The sequence below is a fragment of the Dama dama genome, chromosome 19 (assembly GCF_033118175.1).
Source record: "Dama dama isolate Ldn47 chromosome 19, ASM3311817v1, whole genome shotgun sequence".
NCBI lineage: Eukaryota > Metazoa > Chordata > Mammalia > Artiodactyla > Cervidae > Dama > Dama dama.
In genome coordinates, this window is record NC_083699.1 from 85951414 (window position 1) to 85965713 (window position 14300).

The window sequence follows — 14300 nt, forward strand, 5'->3', positions numbered from 1 at the left end:
AATTACTCTTGAAATCAACCAACGGTGAGAGTTTGGATGAGCTACAGAGGGAAGAAAAGCTTTGTAATACTGAGGCATCCCCATATCTGGTCCCATTTGTAATCAGGAGACAGAGAAAAAGAGATGAATTATACTATGTTCCCTGAATAGTCTCTGTGCACAAACAGCATCCATGTCTACCCCCATCTTCCTGCTCAACATACAAGTTCCTCCCTACCCCTATGAAACAATCATTGATCATACATGTTTTTGTTTTTAATCTGAGCAGCTATTGAATATTATTATATGATTTTTTAAAGCCCAGACACTGGCAAGAGTTAACAGGAATCCAAGATACTATCAAATATATTTAAACATAATGCTTGAGTGGTCTTTGCAGCTGGTAGGTTATACATAAAATATGTTCAGCCAGTGATAGCGTCCTTATCTAAAGACAGAAGCTAGCAAAATTTCATCCTGTGTGCTCTGTCAGATTGTTCCCTTGGACAGATGGCAGAAGACTCCCAATGACAAGTGTGAGATGCTATCTGAGTGTCATGGCAGTGGTTTTCTCATTGCCCTGGACAGAGTTCCCTGGCTACTCTCTTCATTTGAAGTGTGCAAATGAGTAGATGTGGATAGCAGAATGTGTGTGATCAATAAACTCATGTAATTAGACTCTAGCTGAAAGGATGAGTCTTATGAAAGAATTTTCATTAATGCTCGCCCTTTTTGCCTGGATGGGGGTTCACGTTGTCTCACCTTCTTATGTATTTTTCTCAAGTGACAAAAGTAAAACAACAACAGAAATTATCAGTTTTTAAAATATTGCCCACCTTGTCCAGAATCATGCCTTTTACTTCCTTGACTCGTGGCACCAGCTGGGAGCATCCAAGCCCAACACTCTCCTCAGAACACTGCCTGCCTTTATCTTATCTCATTTCCCTGCTGCTAAAAACACTGCGATTCAGTGCATATGAACCCATGCACCCCAGTGCAGAAGTTCCTCCCCTACATCCCTACACTTCATCATTATTATACCCACATGCAACATAAAACTGAACATCTTAATCATTTTTAAATGTACAGGTCAGCAGTGTTAATCATCTGATTCACATTCTTATGTAACACAACTCCAAAACTCTTTCCATATTGCAAAAGAAACCCTATACCCATTCAACAACAACTCCCCATCACCCTCCTGCCAGCCTCTGGCAACCACTACTCTACTTTCTACCTCTATGAGTTTGACTACTCTAGGTACCTCATATAGTAGAATAATACAGTATTTGTATCTTGTGTCTGGTTTATTTCACTCAGCATAGTGTCCTCGTTTCATCCAAGTTTTAGCATGTGTCAAAATTTCCTTTAAGTATGAATCAAATTTCATTGTACATATATATCACATTTTGTTTACCCATTAATCCTTTGATGGACACTTGGGTTGCTTCCACATTTTGGCTATTGTAAATAATGCTGCTATGAACAGGTGTACAAGCATCTCTTTCAGATTCTGTTTTCAATTTTCAATTCTTTTGGGAATATGCCTCAAAGTGGAATTGTTGGATCTTTTGGAAATTCTGGGGGTTTTTTTTGAGGAAACACCAGACTGTTTTCCATAGTGGTAGTGGCCGCACCACTTTTCATTCACATAAACAGTGCTTCAATTTCTGTATATCTTCACCAACACTTGTTTTTGGTGACTTTTGGCTTCCAAGTGGTGCGAGTGGTAAAGAACCTGCCTACCAAAGCAGGAGAATTTAAAGTCCAGGATTTGATCCCTGTGTTGGGAAGTCCCCCTGGAGTAGGAAATGGCTACCCGCTCCAGTATTCCTGCCTGGAGAATCCCATGGACAGAGGAGTCTGGTGGACTACAGTCCACGGGGTCGCAAAGAGCCAGATATGACTGAAGCGGCTTAGCACTTAAACTTGTTTTTGATAGCAGCTACCTTAGTTTGCTCATTCTCAGTCACTCAGTCATGCCCACCTCTTTGTGACCCCACGGACTACAGCCCGACAGGCTCCTCTGTCCATGGAATTCCCAGGCAAGATTACTGTTTGGGTTGCCATTTCCTTCTCCAGGGGAATCTTCCTAACCCAGGGATCAAACCCTCCTCTCCTATGTCTCCTGCTTTGACAGGCAGATTCTTTACCACTGCACCACCTGGCTGTAACATAGTCCCGTAATCCCAAAGACTGGGTAACCCTACCAACAAAAGTTTATTTTTTCAAAATTTTGGAGACTGGAAGTCCAAGATTAAGATCTCAGCAGATTTAGTTTCTCTTGAGGATTCTCTCCTTGGCTTGCAAATGGCCACATTTCCGCTGTGTCCTCACATGACTTTCTCTGTGTGTGTGCATCTCTGGTGTCTCTTCCTCTTCTTATAAGGACACAAGTCCTGCTGGATTAATGCTCCATCTTTAAGAACTTGGTTAACCTTAGTTACCTTATTAAAGGCCTTGTCCCCAATACAACCACATTCTAAGGTACTAGGGGAGAGGGGTTAGGGCTCCAATCTGAACTTGGGGAAGAGGACATGATTTAGTTTATAACAATAGCCATCCTAGGAGTGTGAGGGGGTATCTCACTATGGTTTTGCTTTGCATTTCCCTAATAATTAATAATGTTAAGCATCTTTGTACATATTTTTTGCACATTTGTATATCTTCTTTGGACAAATGTCTATTCAAGTCTTATTGCCAATATTTTAACCAAACTGTTTTGTTGTTGTTGTTGTTATTGTTGTTGCTGAGTTACAGGCCTTTTTGTATATATTCTCTATTAATCTCTTACTATAATTGTGATTTCCAAACATTTTCTCCCATTTCATGGTTTGCCTTTCCACTCTGTTGAGTGTATGCTTATATATTTTACAAATTCTTTTAGTCTGCAAGTTATTTAGAGAGTAAAGTCCTGAGCTACTCTTTCACTGATTTCATGCCAAGTGTTTAGACATTCAATAATTTGTCTTAAAATTCATGTCATTTGATAATGCAGCAACCACTTGACAAAAGTATTCAAAATAAAGAAGGGCTTATAAACCTATTTTTTCTTACATTTTTCCCCTTTTAACCAGGGTGACTACCTTTCTGGTGTGTTAAAATCTTACTGTTTTCTATCACCATGTAAGCACATGTTTCTCCAAACATCTATGACCTTTAATGCTCCTTTGACACTCCACTGAACTCTTTGTAAGCCTGAGAGAAAGAGAGGTAGCTTCAAAAATTGTATTTACTACAAGAAAAAGAAAAAAAATAGGGAATTATTCTTGAAATTATTCCAGTCAACAATGTGCTTGGCTAATTGTAATGTTGATGGACTACAGCAAAAGGAAATAATATAAGACTCGACCTCAAGAATGCTGGAGTAGAGACCTCCAAAAATCTGCTCTATAAAAGCAATGAGAACACTGGCAAAAACTGTCAAAATCAACTTTTCCAGAATTCTGAAAATTAACTACAGGCTTGCCACAATCTGAGGAATATTAATTCAAAACTCAATGACTGAATCTCTATAAGAAGAGCAAACCTCATAATGTTTTAACTACTCCCATGCCTCTCTCCCCAGCTCTGTGGTAGCTATGAAAGCTAATAGCCTCACAAATAGAGAGCTGTGAGAACTGGCAGTCTAGCAGCCCCTGGGGAAGTACACAAATTGGTTTGGAGCTTCCAAAAGTCCCTTCCCCAGAGAACTGTCACTATTAGACTTCACTTAACAGTTTGTTGAAAACTTCCATTCTCAGGGCTTGTCTTTATCTTTCTTGAATCAGAATTCACACTGTGTGAACAGCCCTACCCACAGGGCACTTGTCAAAATAACAGCTGCCATTGTTTAACCTCACAGCTACATGTGGTTGTCCTGCATGCACAGGGCTGTTTGCATGCATAGTGCTGTGTGGAAGTTCAGGAAAAATCTGAGGCCCTAAATTCTCACCTTTGGCTAACTTGAGGGTCCATACAAATTCTAACTTCACTGAAGTATTGAAAGCATAACCAACACATATATAGAACCCTTAGCAATGGCGAAGAGATTTATTGATTCAAAGTATTTAAGGAAATCTCTGTCTAATTATTACCTGCCAAGTAAACAAACTGATGACTGTGAACAGGAAAGAACACAGACTTTCAGAATTAGCCAAGGCACATCACTAAATAAATAGCAACAACAATAATAACAGTAACAACACTAAAACCTGGGTAGGAGTAGAGTCTGATTTTCAGAGTTGACACTTTATATTATTTAAAATGTCCAGTTTTCCATAAAAGATGCACAAGACCTGCAAAGAAACTTGAAACTATGGCCAACACACTAGGAATGGGGATGGGATTGGGCAGAAAATCAATAGAAACTATCTCTAAGGACAACTAGAAGTTGGATTTTTCAGGCAAGGCTTTTTAAATCAAATAGCATGAATATGTTCAAATACCTAAAGAAAATTATGTCTAAAGAATTAAAGAAAATATAATAATGATGTTTCACCAAATAGAGAATATCAATTAGAAGATAGAATTTATCTTAAAAAAAAGAGTCAAATAGAGATTCTAGAGTTGAAAAGTTCAATAACTAAAATTTAAAAATTTACTAGAGGGGCTCAACAGCAGATATGAGACCACAGAAGAAAAAATTAGTAAACTGAAGGCAGGTCAATTAAGAATATCCAGTCTGGGAAATAACAATGAAAAGAACAACATAAATAAATAGAGGCTCAGAGACTTCAGGGACACCATCAGGCATGTCATCACACATACAGATGGGAATTTCAGAGGAGAGAAGAGAAAGAAGAGCATAAGAAATATTTGAAGAAGTAATGGCCTAAAACTTCCTAAATTTGATGGAAACTATTAATCTGCACATTCAAAATGTTCAATATACTTCAAGTAGAATAAAATTGACCCACACCTAGACACATCATTGTCAGAAGCTAAAAACAGAGATAATCCTGAAAACAGCAAGAGGAAAGTGATTACCACATACATGGGATTCACAGTAAAATTAACAGCTGACTTCTCATCAGAAACACAGGTGCCAGAATCCAATAGGATGACATATTCAAAGTGCTGAAAGAAAAATAACTGACAACCAAAATTCTATATCCAGTGAAATTATTCTTCAAAAGTTAAGAAAAAATTAAGCTATTTCCAGATAAACAAAAATGGAGAAAATCTGTCAGTAGTAGAAACTGACAAATTAATCTTAATATTCATGTAAAAAATGCCAAGAATCCAGAATGGTTAAGATAATCTTAAAAAGTCACCTATTAGGATGACCAATATCCAAAATATTAATAACACCAAATGCTGACAAGTATGTGGAACAAGAACTTTCATTCATTTAATGGGAATGCAAAATGGTACAGCCATGTTGGAAGACAGATCAGCAGTTTCTTTCAAAACTAAACATACTCATACCATATGATTCAGCAATTTCACTCCTTGGTATTCATCCAAAGGAGTTAAAAGTTATTTTCACACAAAATCCTGCACATGAAAATTTATAGTAGCTTTATTGATAATTTTCACACTTAGAAAGCAAACAAAATATCCTTTAGTAGGAAAGGGAATAAATAAACTGTATATATAAACAATAGAATATTATTCATAACTAAAAAGAAATGAGCCATCAAGCCATAAAGACATGGAGGAACCATAAATGCATATTACTGAGTGAAAGAAACCAATCTGAAAAAGCTATGTATGATACAAGTTACATGACATTCAGGAAAAGAAAAACCAATAGTGACAGTAAGAAGATTAGTGGCTGCCAGGGGTTGAAGGTTGGAGAGGGATTAATAGGCAGAGCACTGAAGACTTTGGGGACAATGAAAATACTCGGTACGACACCATAATGGTGGATGCATGTCAATATATATTTAACCAAACTCATAAAATACATAATACTTGAAGTGAACTGAAAGTACCTACAATATTAAAAGTAATACGAACTATGAATTTTGAATGATTATGATATGCCAGTGTAAATTCATCAGTTGTAACAAATATACTCTAGTGGGGGATGTTGATAATGGAGGAGATTGTGCATGTGTGGGGGCAGAGAATATATGGGAAATACCTTCCCCTCAGTTTTGCTTTGAACCTAAAAATGCTCTTTAAAAAAAGTCTAAATAGTTGTAAAAATTATGGAACAAACAAAAAAGAACACAAATAAAATAATATTAAAACTTGAGGTGCAAAAAGAAGCTTACTATGAAGCTACAGTAATCAAGATAATGAATGAGGTATTACTGGCATAAGGAAACAGATCAATGGAATTCAACTGAGAGTCCAGAAATAAAAACTTACAATTACAGTCAACTGATTTTTAACAAGGTTGCTAGATAATTCAGTGGGGAAAAACAGTCTTTGAAGAAATGGTGCCAGGACAGCTGGATATCTAATGCACAATAATAAAGTTGATCCCCTACCCCACATCACATATAAATTTTAATTCAAAATGGACCAGAAGCTTAAATTTAAAAACTAAAACTATAAAGCTGTTAGAAGAAAATAGAAATAAACCATCATGACTTTGAACTAGTCAGTAGTTTTTTAGATATGACACCAAAAGTAAAAAGCAACAAAAGGAAAAAAAATAAAGATAAATTGGACGTCATCAAAATTAAAACTGTACTTCAAAGAACATCATTAAGAAAGTAAAATATACCTCATGAAATAATAGCAAAATTTTACAAGCCATATGTTATATAAAGGACTTTTATCCAGAATATACAAAAAAATCTTACAATTCAACAAAGACACAACCTAATTTTTAAAATGGACAAAGGAGTCAAGTAGAATTTCTTCAAGGATCATGTGACAGTAGTCAATAAACAAATGAAAAAAGTTTAACATCATTAATCATTGCATGCTTAGGTCTCTTCAGCCGTGTCTGACTTTCTGCAACCCCAAGTACTGCAGCCTGCCAGGCTCCTCTGTCCATGGGATTCTCCAGGCAAGAATACTGGAGTGGATTGCCATGCTCTCCTCCAGGGGATCTTCCCAACCCAGGGACTGAACTCACGTCTCTTATGTCTACTTGCAATGGCAGGCGGGTTCTTTACCACTAGCACCACCTTTCATTAATCATTAAAAAAATGGAAATCAAGATCACAGTGAGATAACCACAAGGATGGCTATACCAAAAAATATGGATATTAACAGTTGTTGGCAAGAATGTGGAAAAACTTGAACTGTTATATTCTGTTGGTGGGAATGTAAAATGACACAGCTGCTTTGGAAAACAATTTGGCAGTTCCTCAAAATTTAAGCACAGTTATGATTTAACAATAGCAACAACAACCATGCTGCTGCTGCTAAGTCACTTTAGTCGTGTCCGACCCTGTCCAACCCTCATAGATGGCAGCCCACCAGGCTCCCCTAATCCCTGGGATTCTCCAGGCAAGAACACTGGAGTGGGTTGCCATTTCCTTCTCCAATGCATGAAAGTGAAAAGTGGAAGTGAAGTCGCTCAGTCGTGTCTGACTCTTAGCGACCCGATGGACTGCAGAACAACGACCATATGACCTAGCAATTCCATTTCTCAGTATATATCCAAGAGAATGACAACATTTGTTGCTCAGTTGCTCAGTCATGTCCGAATCTTTGTGATCCCATGGACTGCAGTAGCCCAGACTTCTCTGTCCTTCACTCTCTCCCAGAGTTTGCTCAAATTCAAGTCCATCGAGTCAATGATGCCATCCAACCATCTCATTCTCTGTTGTCCCGTTCTCCTCCTGCCTTCAAAAACAGGGTTTTTTTCCAATGAGTCAGTTCTTCCCATCAGGTGGCCAAATATTGGAGCTTCAGCTTCAGCATCAGTCCTTCCACGAACATTCACAGTTGATTTCCTTTAGGATTGACTAATTTGATTTCCATGCTGTTCAAGGGACTCTCAAGAGTCTTCTCCAGCACCATATTTCAAAGGCATCAGTTCTTTGGTGCTCAACTTTTTTATTGTCCAGCTCTCACCTCAGTACGTGTCTGCTGGAAAAACCATAGCTTTGACTAGACGGACCGTTGTCAGCAAAGTAATGTCTCTGCTTTTTAATACACTTTCTAGGTTTGTCATAGCTTTTCTTCCAAGGAGCAAGTGTCTTTCAATTTCATGGTTGCAGTCACGGTCTACAGTGATTTTGGAGCCTGAGAAAATAAAGTCTGACACTGTTTCCATTATTTCCTCATCTATTTGCCATGAAGTGATGAGACTGGATGCCATGATCTTTGTTTTTGGAAAGTTGAGTTTTAAGCCGCTTTTTCACTCTCCTCTTTCACCTTCATCAAGGGGTTTAGTTCCTCTTTGCTTCTGCCATTAGGGTGGTGTCATCTGCGTATCTGAGGTTATTGATATTTCTCCCAGCAATCTTGATTCCAGCTTGTGCTTCATCCAGCCTGGCATTTCGCATGATGTACTCAGCATATATGTTAAGTAAGCACTGTGACAATATACAGCCTTGACAAACTTCTTTCCCAATTTGGAACCAGTCTGTTTTTCCATGTCCAGTTCTAACTGTTGCTTCTTGACCTGCATGTTATTGTTGTTATTCAGTTGCTCAGTGGTATCCGACTCTTTGCGATCCCATGGACTGAAGCACGTCAGGCTTCCCTGTCCTTTACCATCTCCCAGAGCTTGCTAAACCTCATGTCCATTGAGTTGGTGATGTCACCCAGCCGTCTTGTCCTCTGTCGTCCCCTTCTCCTCCCGCCTTCAATCTTTCCCAGCCTCAGGGTCTTTTCCAATGAGTCGGCTCTTTGCATAAAGTGGCCACAGTACTGGAGTTTCAGCTTCAGCTTACAGGTTAGCATATGTCCACACAAAAACTTGTACATAAATGTTCACAGTAGCATTACTCATAATACAAAAACAAAAACAAAATACCTGTCAGTTGACAAATTAATAAATAAAATATAACATAACCCTATAATGGAATATTATTCTTCCATAATTTTGATACATGATACAACAGGGATGAACCTTGAAAACAATGTGAGAAGTTAAGTAAATTGGACACAAAACACTTCCATTTATATGAAATATTCAAAGTAGGCAAATCTACAAAGGAAAAAAGTAAATTGGTTGTTGCTGGAGGCTGAAGGAGGGGAAAATAGGGAATAAATTCTAATGAGTATGGGATTTCTTTTTGGGATGATGAAAGTGTGCTGAAATTAGACAATATTACAACACACAACTTTGCAGATATCCTGAAAACCACTGAATAGTATGCTTTAAAAAAGTGAACATTATGTGTGTGAATTATACCTCAATAATGTTATTTTTCTAAAGAAATGATACAGAAGGAGACCACAAGCACAGGCTTTGTGATATATGAAGTATCAACACTGATGACTTTGAAATGACTTTCTCTCCAATTATACTATCTGCTGTTTGTCATTAGATGTTGTTTTGAAGTTATTCTTTGATGGCATTTTCAGAAATGTTTTTCAACCCTTACTAAGTTTACCTTGACTATTTAACCAACATTCAGGTAAACCTGATTTTGTAGCCTGCATGATAGACTTAGGACTTTTCCTTATGTAATAGACTGGATTAGAAATATTTGACTAACTTAGCACCTGCTAGGGATAAGCCTAATTCCAATAACTGTCCAATGTCAAAGGAAGTCTCCAGTTTTAGTGTGTTTTCTTGTTACCATCCCTTGTGGTACAACCCATTTATCTCATATCTTAAAAAGTACGACCCTTTACATCAGCAAGTTAGACCTCTGTAGTGTATAGTTTCCATCCAAGCTCATTGCCATCTGGTGTTCTCCATAAGAAGCAGAAGGGTATTTGGGGTGTCTGCTTCATAATCAACCATTTATAGACTTCAAAGTACCTTTGTGACATTGTCATCAGTTAGAGCTTCCCTGGTAGCTCAGCTGGTAAAGAATCTGCTTGCAATGCAGGAGACTCCGGTTCGATTCCTGGGTTGGAAAGATCCGCTGGAGAAGGGATAGGCTACCCACTTCAGTAGTCTGGCATGGAGAATTCCTTGGACTGTATAGTCCATGGGGTCCTATAGAGTTGGACATGATTGAGTGACTTGCACTTTCATCAGTTAGAAGCTCAGTTGCCTTGGTCTTTTCTGACACTGTGATAAAACAAACGAAATCTAGTTATGGGCTGATATGCCCATATTGGTCTTAGTTAGAGACACTTACACTGAAGCTGCATTTAATACTTGCATGAGACTTTGAGAGGATCGGTTTCCTGATTCTGTAAATCACTTGCATTCTGCATCTTATTTTTAACTTTTACCTTAATTACTCGAGGCTATAGCTGCCCTGTCTATCCTCTACCTAAAGCTCCACTACAGGGAAGAGAAAATTAGCAAAAACCTATGTGCAGAAAATCTACTCTGTAAACTGTTTCCCTTGCTTTCTAACCACTAACAGGTAGAATGACAAGAACAATTATTCCAAAAGTAAAGTCATTTATTTTGATTTTTTCATCTTTTAACTAAATGCATAAGCAAAAAGCCCATATCAGGGATTGGTTCCAGGCTTAGTAGTTTAACATTTTTGGAAATGACTTAGTGAACTGATAGAACAAATACTTTGCCACCAGTTTATCTTGGATAATTGACCTTAAAGTATGTTGTTTTTAAAGTTAGAGATGCTTTGCTATCTGAGACCTGCATCTACCAACATGCCCTTAGAGACATTCATGAGCCAAATTGGTGTGGCCATGATCACCACATGATGGTGTGGATCATGCTCACCCAAATACTGGCTCTGACTCCAAGTTGCTTCAATACAAAGCCTTGTCATCACTTGTGGGCATGCCATGTGGAGAAGTATTGGTTTTCTTTTTAGTTGAGTTTCCAGCAGTGTTCTTCCATGGTCATGACAGAATATCAACTCTTGTTCATGTGTGTGTGCTCAGTCATGTTGGACTCTTTGTGACCCCATAGACAGTTGCCTGCCAGGCTCCTCTGTCCATAGGATTTTCCAGACGAGAATACTGGGTGGGTTGCCATTTCCTCCTCCAGGGGACCTTCCCAACCCAGGGATCGAACCTGTGACTCCTGCATTACCAGGCAGATTCTTTACCACTAGCACCACCTGGGAAGGTAAAAGTGTGGAACCTGCATTTAACTGGCCACATGGAATATTTGCAGGCCAGTCATTTGTCAGGGAGGATACTCATGAGCCCATAACCACTCAATACTTACTAGAAGCTCACTGGAGTCATGAGTAGAACTATACTTACCAAAGTCTTCATTGCCATTTCTGCAGTCATTCTACATTGTGAAACACTGGAAGCTAAATGGTAAAACGTATTACTATAAGAATATTAATGAACATGTTATCAGGACCAAGAGGAGAAAAATTTTAATCTCTGAAGAAGTATTGACAATTTTGTGCCTTTCCTAAGCAACCGGTTTATTTCTACCTTAAAAACACTAAACCATGCAATTTATCCCATTTCCTTCTTTGTGTTGACCATGAGGACACTCTGAGACATACTCTAACAAGTACCCAACATGTATGCTGCATGAACTCATATGGTGACCTCTTATTTTCTACCCTTATTTTACCTTGTCCCTGTTTTCTTACTGACTAATGTTTTGTGTGTGTGTTTTTTTTTTTTATCTTTGTGTGTATTTTTATAAGCTGATTCAAATATATCCAGCAAAGAGGACAGATATAAATAAATACATTTCTGTAATAGTGCTGTGTGAAAGATAGTTCTACAAAGCAGGAGGATAAAAATCTTATCAGAAAAAGGAACTTCTGTAAAATCTCTGTGGGTAGAAATTCCATTCTCACATAATTAAAAAGTCATAATAGGGGTATGTTACAGCCCACCTGACCAAGAAACCAAGATAGAAATGTTAATTGAGATTGTGGAAGCTGCAAAATTAGGCCAGGTAGTAATAATGGAAGACTTTAATTACTCAATCATAGATTGGCAAAATGCCTCACTGGGACAAGGGTTAGAAGGGAGATTTTTAGATAAGAGCAATTACTGCTTCCCAGCAAAGGTAGAGAAGGAGGCTGTGTGTGTAGCAGGGAAATATACCAGACTGGACTCTGACAGTGAATGAAACTTGGTCTGTGAGCTGGTGCAAAGTCATTAGCAGTGACCACCATGCAATTTAATTCCACAGCCTTGTGGGCAAATGAAAATCCACTACACGTCCTTTTAATATTAGAAAGTGTCCTAGGACAGAAATGAAAGTTAGTTTTTGAAAAATCAATAACAAACAAGAGAGAAGCCAAGAAAATATTTTCTTAAAGCAACTTATAGCAATCTGGGAAAACATATGAGAGGTTATAATAATCCTCAGTGGTTAGTTGACAGAGTCAGAAATGTAACTGTTGGGAGAAGAAGAAGGGAGATGTTTCATAAAGCAGAAAAAGAGCCAGAAAAGAAAACCTATAAACTCACAAAATATGGCAGGTTTTGGACAACTTCAAATGAGATAAACCAAAGAAACAAAATATGCAATGCATCTTATAGAGGTTTCTAACAGGAATGGGAAGATATTCCTTAAATTTATCAAACCAGGGAAGACAGCTTGAGAAATAATGGAATCTCTTTAAAATAATGACACCAAAGTTGAACAAAAAGAAGACCAGATAGCAAAAGCAGGGAGAAAGTCTTTGTTTCAATTTCCAGGAAGAGCTCCTCTTCTAAAATATCCCTTGAGTCCAGATAAGAACTTAGACTGCAAGTAGTGATTGTGAGGCAGAATGATAAGCTAATGTATCAAAACAAATTAGATAATTTGGAGAATCTAGCAGTAAAATACTGAAAGAAGGAACAGAGCAATTTTTAGTTAAGATGTGTACCTAGAGTGTCATTATGGATGACCTCAGTCCTAGGAATATTGAGACCAATTTCTCTTCTGACAAGGCAGGAGGATTAGAATTAAACAGAGGCTTACTGTACAATATATTTTTAAAAAAGAAAACCCATTAGTAGAAAAGAGAATATGGCTTATGAATGGGTGAATAAATTAATATACCACTGGGACTTCCCTCTGGAGACGGGAATGGCTACCCCCTCCAGTATTCTTGCCTGGAGAATTTCACGGACAGAGGAGCCTTGCAGGCTTACAAACAGTCGGACACGACTGAGCGACTAACACTTTTTGGGCTTCCCAGGTGGCGCTAGTGGTAAAACAAAAACAAAAACAAAAAAATCCCCCTGTCAATGTGGTGGTGGTGGTTTAGTTGCTGAGTCATGTCCAACTCTTGCAACCCCATGGACTGTAGCCTGCCAGGTTCCTCTGTCCATTAGATTCTCCAGGCAAGAATACTGAAGTGGGTTGCCATTTCCTTCTGCAAGGGATCTTCCCAAACCAGGAATTGAACCTGGTTGCAGGTAGATTGCAGGTAGATTCTTTGTAGGGGTGCAGATTTGATCACTTGTGGGGAACTAAGATCCTGCATACTAAGGGGTAAGTGAGCCCACGCACCACAACTACTGAGTCAGCATGCTCTAGAACCGGAGCACTGCAGCGACCACCCAGAGCAACCCACCCCCCCCACCAAAAAAAATGAATACACTGCCATTTTTGGTGTCAGATGTGTACACTAGTAATAGATACATTAAAATAGTTAATTAAAAATATATTTTAATTGAATTAATATTGTGGAAAGAGGACTACAGGGATACTATTTTAGGCAGAAGAAATATAAAAACACGTTGTGCCAGGCGTGGGTTCCAGGCCTAATGGTTTAATTTAACATTTTGATAAATGAATTGAGAGAGGAAGCAAACAGCAAAGTCTCTTAATAGTTCTGATTACTAGAGAGACATACTGAAGAATAAAAATTCTACAAGTATTTTAGGGTGTTTAAATAGGGGGAAAATGGTAGATGAACAGTGCTTGTAGTATTGGTATAAATGAGACTAATTTTCCTAACAAAGGAGAGCTCCAATTAAAGACATTTTCCATGTAAAACAACATACCTTCTCACTTTGTACCCAATCCTTTCCTCCTCATTCGCCTGCCCACTGAGACAGTTCACAGGAAGAACCTCTCTTCACAGGATGAATCTCAGCGCTGTTTAGGGCACAGTTTAAGTTTATTTCAACAGGAGCAGTATGGTGCATGGTTGTGTGGTGCTCAGCATTTACAAATCATGGTCATAGCCAGCATTTCACTGAATCCTGAAACCAGCCTGTGGACTGTTGCTCATGTCCTTTCCAGATGGGGAAATGAGGGCAGGAAACACAGGCACGGGCTGCCTGGCTCACCTCCACCTGGGGCTGTGTCGGCAGGGCTGGTCCCTGCCAGACACCCTTCTCCCAAATGTTAGGATTAAGAGTTCCCTTGGAAACTTGAAAAAAAAAAAAAATTGGAACAAATAAAC